The sequence below is a fragment of the Ovis aries genome, chromosome 2 (genome assembly GCF_016772045.2).
Source record: "Ovis aries strain OAR_USU_Benz2616 breed Rambouillet chromosome 2, ARS-UI_Ramb_v3.0, whole genome shotgun sequence".
Classification (NCBI taxonomy): Eukaryota; Metazoa; Chordata; class Mammalia; order Artiodactyla; family Bovidae; genus Ovis; species Ovis aries.
The window spans coordinates 115016514-115027000 of record NC_056055.1 but is presented as its reverse complement, the minus strand read 5'-3'; positions in this window follow the sequence as shown (position 1 = coordinate 115027000).

The following is a 10487-nucleotide window of genomic DNA, read 5'->3' as shown; positions in this document are numbered from 1 at the left end:
TGTGTTCCTGCTCAGCACCCTGTTCCTCCCCCCACCCTTGCACTTCAGTTTCCTCTTTAAATGAAAGTCAGCTCATATCCATCCTTTCTGCTCTCTGGAGACTTCCCATCTCACTGACAGCGAGGGCTAAGCCTCTGAACTGGCCCAGCAAGCCTGGTTAATTCTGGCCTTGCCCTCCCACACACTCACCACAGCGCCTTTGCATGTCTCTTTGCCTGGAACACTCCTCCCAGACGACACACGGTGTGGGGCCCTAAATGGGAAACCTTAAAAAAGAAGGGCTAGCTTTGCCGTTGGAAACTAAGATGGCGCCTGGCGGAAGAGATAGGGGCGTGGTCTGTTACAGCTTTTGATTGGCTCTCTTGATTTCCGTGCACGTGGACAGCGCGTGATCACCATAGACTCCTGTTACAATGACGGCGCCTGACGATTTGACCTTTAACGTGATTGGTGCAACTATGGCATATTACAATTTGAGCTTTAACGTGATTGGTGCAACTATAGAAAGTCCCTCGCAAAGCCCCCTTGCTTGCCTATATAAACCAAGATTTTTGTGGCAATAAAGCAGAACTGCTTGTATGGAACCCCTGTTGCCTTTGATTGTCTCTGGTTCGCCGAGGGACTGGGTTGGCGGACAGCAGGCTCACGTCTCCTCGGGACCCGTCGGCTTTGCTGAGGGAAGTTCTGCTGCCTCTCTTTTTCTGCGGAGCGCCCCCCGCAGCACGGCTTCCTTCCTCATCTTCTTCAGGCTTCTACTCAAACAACTGTTCAGGTCACCTACTTGTAGTCACAAATCTCCTACTTGACACTCCACTCCCTCCACCGTTCCTTCTCTTCTTAGCATTGGGTTGGCCCAAAAGTGTGTTCAGGTTTTTCCATAAGATGTTACAGAAAACACGAGTCAACTTTTGGGCCAACATAATAGTATTTTCCATGTCACCTGTTCTACCTTTTATTGACCTGTTTGTTTCTGCACAATATGTAGGCTTCTGGAGGGCAAAGGTATCTGTTTTGATCACTGCTGAATCTCTAGCCCTTAAAGTGGAGACCTACACCTGGGAAGCCCTTAGTGTGTATTTGCTGGACATGGAACAGCAGCTAATTCGAGCTTTGGGAATGTGATGCAACATCAGTGCAAGCCCCACCCTGGCATCCAGGGAGAGTAGGCATTCAGGGTGGTCATTCCCTTCCAAACTCCCCTCAAAAGACACAGAACTACAGGAGGGGCAAGTGAGACAATGGAGGGGAGGGGGAGGGGAAGGGCAGGTGTCTCAACAGCCCTGCTAAGAAGCAGAGATCATAGTCAGAATTTTGCAAAGTGAGAAAACCAAGGCTGTGGAAAGGCCTTGGACACTCAGATAGCCCATGGACAGGTCAGCTTTGCCCCAAAGTCTGTCAACAGCAGAGTCTATCAAAATGCACTCATCACACTCTGCCCACCAATGTCTGGGAAGCTGGTCATCTGTAAGGGAATATTGAATCTTTTTACACAATCTCATACAGACAGCTGACCTTGGTTCAGAACCAGAAAGTCTATTGGAGGGAGCATACTGATGGAGAGAAAGCCACAGATTGGGAGACATGTGGCTTCCTTGGACCTGAAAGTCCCTGTAAGACAGGGTGTACATGTGCATCTCACAGGACTTCCCTGAGGACTCAGTGGGGCTGTGTATGGGAAGGGAGGCCAGCTGGCCTCACTCCTCATGCATGAGTGCAGTCAGCCTCTTGGGCTCCACAGGCCCAGCCTCGTCTCCAGGTGAGGTATCCTCTGGAAGTCAGGAGTCCAAACTCCTGACAGTCTTCATTCAGCCCATAATATTCCACTGGCCCCTCAGTTCATGTCCTTCTTGCAGACACAAAGTGCATTCATAATATTTCAACAGCCCCAGAACTGAACTCCAGCATCAATGCTAAAGGCCAAAGTCTCAACTAAACATCACCTAAATCAGACATGAGTGAGAGAGCTTGATAAAATGGTTGGAGTTTCCACATCTCAGAGGCAGGGGAATCTGATTTCATAAGAGAAGAGAGCTGAAGCAAAACTCTTCTCCAGCTTGACATATGAAACCAGACAAGTTATGCTTCCAAAATACAATGGTAAGACAGGCAGAGGATAGATAATCCCATTCCAAAACAGTGAGGTGGGGGTAATGGGAGAGAAGGAAGGGGTGATGGGTCCCAAAGAAGTACAAAACCTAGCAAGGAAGTTCCACCAAGGAACAAGGCTGGAGATCAGCCTCCTTGGTGTGATACTCTGCCCTCCAGGCTCACTGGGTGGCAGTCCCTTCCACAGTGCTGCCCTGAAGGTCTTGTGACCCCAAGGCTGGGACCACCTCTCCCCTAGGTTTCCACAGAATGGTCCCACAGCTTAAGCCAGATGCCATCTGGCCTGTTGAAATGAAGCCATGATCTCTGAAAACCTAGTTTCTTTGCTGTCCTTGAATTGCTCACATCTGCATCCTAACAGGGCTTCCCTGGTAGCTCAGCTGGTAGAGAATCCTCCTGCAATTCAGGAGACTTCAGTTCGATTCCTGGGTCAGGAAGCTGTCCTAGAGAAGCGATAGATCACCAACTCCAGTATTCTTTGGCTTTCTTGGTGGCTCAGATGGTAAAGAATGCGCCCGCAATGCAGGAGACCTGGGTTCAATCCCTGGGTTGGGAAGATCCCCTGGAGGAGGGCATGGCAACCCACTCCAGTATTCTTGCCAGGAGAATCCCCATGGCAGGCTACAGTCCATGGGGTTGCAAAGAGTCAGAGAAGACTGAGGGACTAAGCAAAGCACAGAAGCCTAATAGCTCTAGGTCAGTTCCCCTGAAATACGACTCTTAGTTACATGGCTTACAAAGAAGGAAGAAAGCTTGATAAAAAGACTGGATTTTCTGCCACTCTGGAGGAGGGAAAACTGACTTCATAAGAGGATAGAGTCATCAAGTTTCTGTATTCCAATGCTTTTAAAGTGTGTTTCATAAAAACAGAGGCAATTTAAATAAATTCATGTTAAGAAAGGAGGATTTGGGAGAAGCTTAGCCACATCTCCATGGGAAGGCTCAACCCAATAACAGGCTCCACTTGCAGGAGAGATGTTTATGGCATTTGTGAAACATTTCATTTCAAGGGACTCAACCCCAGAAATATCTAACATTATAACTATAGGAAATTGGAAAGGTCTACTTTAAAAGATCAGTAGTGAGACAGGACATGAAATTAGCAGAGAGAAAAAGTATCCCAGAAGCCACAATATGATCACCTAGGAAATATGGTTATCAGAGAAGTTAAGTTCAAATGAGCTCATCCTCTGGGTCTGGTGGTTGTCACCACCTGGATTCTCCACAGTCTCATCAGCGTCATTTCTCTGCAGTTCACTGAAGGACAGCCCAGGCAGGAGGGGCTTCAGTGGAGCATGTGGGTGAGACATGGCAGGTTAAACTCTCCCACCATTGATTTCACTGCATGTGTATCATTGTGCTTCACCAAGTCTTCTCATTTCAGTTTTGAAAATGCACCTAGGCTTTTAGAATCTGCAGACATGTACACAATATTCACAAAGACTAAAAAAATTGTATGCCCTGAGTAACGTTCTCTGGCAAACGTAGGCCTGGTTGTGAGAGCATATACAGAGATAGAGACTTGACTATTCTCACAGCAGACCCCAGACTCACACCTCGCAGAGGCAGGACTTCTCTGGGACCTTGAGTTCCTTGCACAGTGACTGGGCAATCTTAAAGCAGGACTGAATGAAGACCACACAGGGATTTGTTGAAATGGCTGAGCCCAAGTTCTGGAATGAAAACTATATCATGGTGAGTCTTGCAAACTTAAGCTAGTTAAGCTCTAAGACACTCGGGGCACACCTGGGGCAGTCTCAGTTAAAGTGACTTCATCAGGAAGACGCATCAAACCCAAGGCATTGCTAACCTCACCCCCTACCCATGCATCCTTGGCGGTACCCTCTGCCAAGTGTGGCATCACCAGCAGGCTGAGAGCAGGCCACATCTAGATGTGGAAATCCCTTGAAGCAGAGAGGGGCCTCCTTGCTTCCCTTGCATGGAAGGGGCCTTGACTCAGAGCTAAGACACTTTCCCAGAGTCCCAATATCTGCCTCCCCCACCCAACCCCACTGAGCCTAAACAGCAAGCAGTGGGAGGGCAGCCCCCACATGGGTACTGCCATAAGTGACAGTGACAGCAAGGTTTCTGCTCACATAGGAAGCAGGTCAGGGGACAGGAGCTGAGTGAGCAGAACTTCCCCAACCACCTGTGCCGCTGACTAGTTTTGGGATCTCACATAGGCTAGTTGTCTGAAGGTTTGTGAGATAATGTACAAGAAGTGCTGGTTTATTGTAAACACTCAAGAATGCATGGCTTAATATTGTCATTTTATCACAAAAAGATCTCACTTAAAAAACTATTTATCATTGTTCAGATCCTCCAATTATTCTCCTACCTGCTGGCTGAGGGCTCAGAGTTTTCTGTAATCTAATCAGGCATGAGACTGTAAATAGAAATCCTGCAGTGAGAGCCTGATGGCTCAGAGGGAGGAGTAAACCTAAGTGTTGACAGTAACCTGTAACTGGTCAAAGCAAACCCCACATGAGCCCAGCCCTGCTCCACAAATAAGCCCAACTGGTTCCTGGGCAGGATGTTGTCAAACCCTTGCCTGAACAGATTTATACCTGCGGTTGGGAATGAGACCATCAGAGAAAGGAGAACTCCTGAAAGGGAAGGACAGTGACAGGGACAGTGGTTCTGGTACAAGCCTGAGGTGCTTCTATTTCTGCTGTTTGTGCATTGGGTGGACCGTGGGCTTGCCTCTACCCCAGGTTCTCCATCTCTGAAGCTGGACTTAGCCTGTCCTCTTCCTCCTGCACTAGTGACTATAAGTTGATAGGTTAGAGGGTCCCTGGAGAAAGAAAACCAAGCATGGCTTTCTTGACATAAGAGAAGCCATTTTGGCCTAAGTCATTTGGGAATGGAATCTAAGCCTGGTCATAATGCTTGCCCTTAAACAGGTCTCAGTAATAAAGGATCTTTAAGAGAAGGCAATGGCACCCACTCCAGTACTCTTGCCTGGAAAATCCCATGGACGGAGGAGCCTGGTAGGCTGCAATCCATGAGGTCGCTAAGAGTTGGACACAACTGAGCAACTTCACTTTTACTTTTCAGTTTCATGCATTGGAGAGGAAATGGCAACCCACTCCAGTGTTCTTGCCTGGAGAATCCCAGGGACAGGGGAGCCTGGTGGGCTGCCATCTATGGGGGCGCACAGGGTCAGACACGACTGAAGCGACTTAGCAGCGGCAGCAACAGCAGCAAGGGAACAAAGGAATGCGGGAATAAAGGGAAAGCAGCCAAGAAACAATAGTTCAGTCATAAAACAGAGTCCTAGTTCCTCCTTAAGTTCTATGTGTTATTCAGGTAGCCACTGTCTTTTTCAGGTGCTAAGTTGCTTCAGTCATGTCTGTCCCTTTGCAAACCCATAGATTGTAGCCTGCCAGGCTCTTCTGTCCAAGGGATTCTCCAGGCAAGCATACTGGAGTGGGTTGCCATGTCCTTTTCTAGGGGATCATCCCAACCCAGGGATCAAACCCTCATTTCTTATGTCTTCTGCATTGCCAGGTGGGTTCTTTACCACTAGCACCTCCTCTTTGTGATGGAACCAAGGCCCTGACCCAGTGGAGGAGGCAATGATGATGTTGACCCTCCTGATGTCAATCAACTAAAGCTTGGACTCTAGAATTTTGCTGCAATTTTACACTGAATTCTCTGCTCAAGCCCCGTTCATGAATATGCATGGGCCTTTAGCTTAAAACTTCCCCAGTTTTGATGTTCAGTAGAAGTGACTTAGCAGCAGCAGCAGCAGCAGACACTGCTTTACGAAAGATCCTCAGTGTTTTCCTTACTTGCTGCAAGTCATAATAAATCTTTCCTTCTCACAATTTTTGGCTTGATTTTATCTTTTGGCTTGACACTCACCAAAAAGAAAACCCAGTTTGTGGGGTAACATAACTTGACTGCTCTTTTCTGTCTGCCCGACCAGTGGGGTCCACTGGCTGCAGTCCAGGGAGGTCCTGCCTTCCTCTGGTTACCCATGGAGCAGCTCTGAGTCAGGAGCCCAGCCCTGAACTTCTGCTGCAGCCTCCAGGGTTCTTATCCCTAGAAATTTCCCTGCCATTCCTGGAGAAGGGTGTGTAACCTTGCCAGGGCCCACAGAGTGAGAGCAGGGAATTGCAGTCTGATGCTCTGGGCCAGACGCCCAGCCAGCCCTGTGTCCTGGGCCCCACACCTGCCCCTAAATCCTTAACCCTTCTGCTTGCATAAGATAGAAAGAGGCCATCTCTTTCTGGTGGATCTGGTATGAGATTTACCCTCTGGCTGTGGGCTGCTTCTGACTCACTGGAAATGCCCCAGCTCATCTTCCATCCACCATTGCGTGCTTCTGGGCTCTGCATGGAGGGCTCACACATCTAGGCAAGCGTGGGGAGAGAGCAAATTAGCCAAAATGGCGTGTTCAGTCTCTCTCACCCCATGTTTTGTAAATAATGACTATGTAAGAGCTGAGATCATTTGTAGCACTGTGCATGCACGTCATGAGGAAGTCGTTTGGTCACGAGATACTTTGTGCTGTACAGATATGTGAGCTCCACCTTAAAAAGCAGCAGCAATTACTGCTGGGTCATGGCCATGTCCACTGTGTCAGCCAGGAGAGAGGTTGTGTGGTGTTATGTTATGGCTGCTGCTATGGCTGCTGAGTCCCCCAGGAGAGAATAAACGTGTCTGCAGTTCCTATGGCTCTTCACATCTCCTTCCAGCCTCTGAGCCTGCACCTTGCCTACCCTGGGTTCAACGAACAGAGTGCACAGGGTGAACAGAGAGACAGTTGGCCTCACAAACAGGATGAGAAACAACACAACTGGTGTAGACGGCAGGATACCCGGCGGATGGAGGGACCTGAGTTTCCACAGAAGAAGAGCCAGCAGAATGCCCAAGATAGGGGAGCCTGAGGCTCCACTGGATGTAGGAAGCCAGTGGCCACCATGTAGCATGTGATACCATTTGGCCACGATTCTCTCAGTGTGGGCTCCAGTTGAAGACTGGGAGGAGGTGGATGGGTCACTGGATAGCACTGAAAAGGCCTTAGAGGCGGTGAGTTCCCATTTGCTGAACAAGGCAGCGTGGACTGCCACTGGCACCGTGGGGTGGATTTTCCTGACTGCCCTGCATGTGATATGGATAGTGCCCTACACGATGCCACACCAGTGCTCCATGTGCAGTAACACTTGGAAGAACTAGAGCAACATATATTGGTGTTAGAGCAAGAACCCCATGGCCCTGGGCACCCAGTGTCTCTGACAGAGAGGAGGTAAGTGACTGTGATGATGAACGTTATGAGACTGCGGGTCCCCATTTGTCAGTGAGACCCATTGTACAGCAAAAAGTAAGCCATGAGCAGCCTATGGCCCAGGGCCAGGGGCATCCTCAAGGGGCCCCCAGTGTGACTGAGTTCACGACGTATCAACCATATACACAGGCAGAGCTGTTCGACTTGGGTAAGCAGTTTTGGCAAAAGCAAGGGGAAACTTGCCAGCTTGGCTTCTGCGATTCTGGGACACAGGGGTGCACCCAGAACCTGTGGGGGGGTTTGCGGGTCCTTATTGAGAGAAGTAGAAGAATGGCATGAGAGATACCATTTAGAAAGTGTGAAGATCCCGAAGGGGGCCCAAGCTGGCAGGGGTCCCATCCAGGTTATGCAGATACAAATGTGGGCTGATTTGTGAGGAGGTATACTGTATAGGCTGTGTCCTATATAGAACATTGCCGTGTCCTCTCTTGCAGATTTAGAACAGAGTACTGTAAAGTCTGTGTAGAGCAGTGTATAAAGGCCGTGTCCTATGATACGCTACTACCCTCTAATTCTCTTGCAGATTTAGAACAGTGTGAAAGCATTTTTAATCCCTTCCTTGAAGGGGTGGGCCCAGCACCTGTGGGGGTGTTTTCAGGTCCTTAATAAAAACCCTACAGGGTTGGAGTTGCCCCTGTGGGGCTTTCCCGCAATTTCACAAGGACAGATGGTGGAATGGACTTGGCCATGGAAGATAAAGGCACTCCGCATGTAGTGATTGGCTCTTCTAGCCCCATGAGGGCGAGGACTGCAGCATGAGTTCACGTGATGCCTGGCACTGGGTTTTATTATATATTGGGCATGTGTTTGCTGTTGTACCACTGCTGTAGCAAGACATAAATCCAAGGGTCAGTTGTCACTTGCCAAGGAAATATCACAGAAGATGAACTATGCCTAGAATGCAAGGCGAGAGACCCCAAAGGGGTGGAGTGTGGGGAGAGAGCAAATTAGCCAAAATGGTGTATTCAGGCTCTCCCGACCCATGTTTTGTAAATAATGACTACAAAATAGCTGAAATCAATGATAGCGTTGCACATGTGTGTCATGAGGTACTCGCTTGGCCATGGGTTGTGTGCAGTACGCTTGTACAAGCTCCACCTAAAGAGAGGGGGCAATTACTGCTGAGTCACACTCATGTCCAATGGGTCAGCCAAGAGAGAGGTTGTGTTATGTTAGGTTATGTTACGGCTGCTGCTACAGCTACTGCATCCGCCAGAAGAGAATAAACGTGTCTGCAATTCCTATGGCTCTTCGAGTGTTCTTCCAGCCTCTTAGCTCGTGCCATGCCTACCCAGGGTCCAACAAACAGTGTGCACAGTGTGAACAGCGAGACACTTGACACGATGAGAAGCAATACAGCAAGTCTACCAGACTCCCGGGTGTTAATCCTTCTACCTCCAGGCTACACTACTGGGCCTGCTCCCAACAGAGGAGTGCCTCCAAACCCACTTGACACAAGTCAGGATTTCCACCCAGACAGCTCAGGCCATGGAAGACAGAATTGTCTTCTTTAAGCTCATTCTTCAGGGAAACAAAAGCTCATGAGTTTCTACCAACTCAGTGAGAGCAAAGCAGACATTCCCCAGGGCTATGCAAGCAGGCACCTCTTTGCATCCATTTTCAACCAGTCAAGGCTGCATGCTTTCCCTCTGCCACTGCCTTCGCATTTGTTGTGTGAGCAAACACAGTTTCAGAGCTTGTCTCTGGAGTAAGTAGGTCATGCAGTCAAACTGTGGGGAGCATGCTCTCTCCACAACCCTCCCAGGGCAGCAAGAGCACCCTGATGCCAGGGCAGGGTCTGTGTGGATCAGAGTCCCTTGGCACCTGCCCCTCATCTTCCTCCAAAAGCCTGGGGTTGCCGTTGCAGCCCACGCTCTGCTTTGTAAGAATCAGAGGAGAAAAAAAGTAGATCCTCCAGAGAAAAGAAAGTCAAGGAGAGTGATGGAGGAGGCCCATGTCTCCTGCTGGCTTTGCCAGGCCAGTGGCTGATTTAGTTCCATCAGATTGCAGCAGGCCTCCCAAGTCAGCCAAAATCAGTCAACACCGACCATGTCAGGAGAGTAGAGGAGGGCCTCCTTGTAAATTACAGCATGTAATTTTGTAACATTTTTTTTTCTGATTATAAATCTGTGTTCATTGCAGAAAATTAGAAAATGAGGGGGAAGAGGGAAGGTGAAGAAGAAATAAAAGCTATTCATAATTCTCCTGCCCAAAGAAAACCGCTGTTAATAATTCAGTATTTTTCCTACTGGTCTATATGTTTCAAAGGTGAGCTATTGAATATTCAGCTGAGTACCCTGCTTTTTTCAGTTAATACTTTATACTATCATTTCTTACTTCCTTAAATATTGCCTAAAACAAGACCTTTTATAGCAGTGCTACATTATACTAAGTAGATATTTTTGCTAATATCTCACTGCTAAACACCAGTTTTTCACCATTGCAAATGGCAATACAATGCCAATTCATGTTCACAGACAGTTTCTACCATCTCTAAAGCATCCTTTGTAATTGTAGCAGTGGCTAGCTGGTCATCCCTATCCCCCAGTTGCTAGCTGGTCATCCTCTTTGGTACACAGTCAGGCTCCACTCAGTCTCTGTGCCTGTGCCTGCACCCTGGCCACCCTCGAAACCCCCATAACTCCTCTCCTTGGAAGTCACATGTTCAAATGGCAGAACCACCCTCAGCTCTGCCCCTGAGTAGCTACATGGAAAAGAATGACCCTAGAGATCTTCTGAGCAGCCCAGGAGAGCCATATGAACAACAATTCAGCTTCTGTTGTATTGACCCACTTGGGTCTTGTGAACAGTTTAGCTAGGCTACTGCATGGTGCTGCCTTGATAGCCACTTTGCTTGGCCAAGGAGGGGTGATGGGGCCTTAAATTGGCTTCAGTTCAGTTCAGCTGAGTTGCTCAGTTGTGTCCGACTCTTTGTGACCTCATGGACCGCAGCACACCAGGCCTCTCTGTCCATCACCAACTCCTGGAGTTTACCCAAACTCATGTCCATTGAATCAGTGATGCCATCAAACCATCTCATCCTCCCTCAATCTTTGTCTTCCCAGTCTGTTGTTCCATGTCCAGTTCT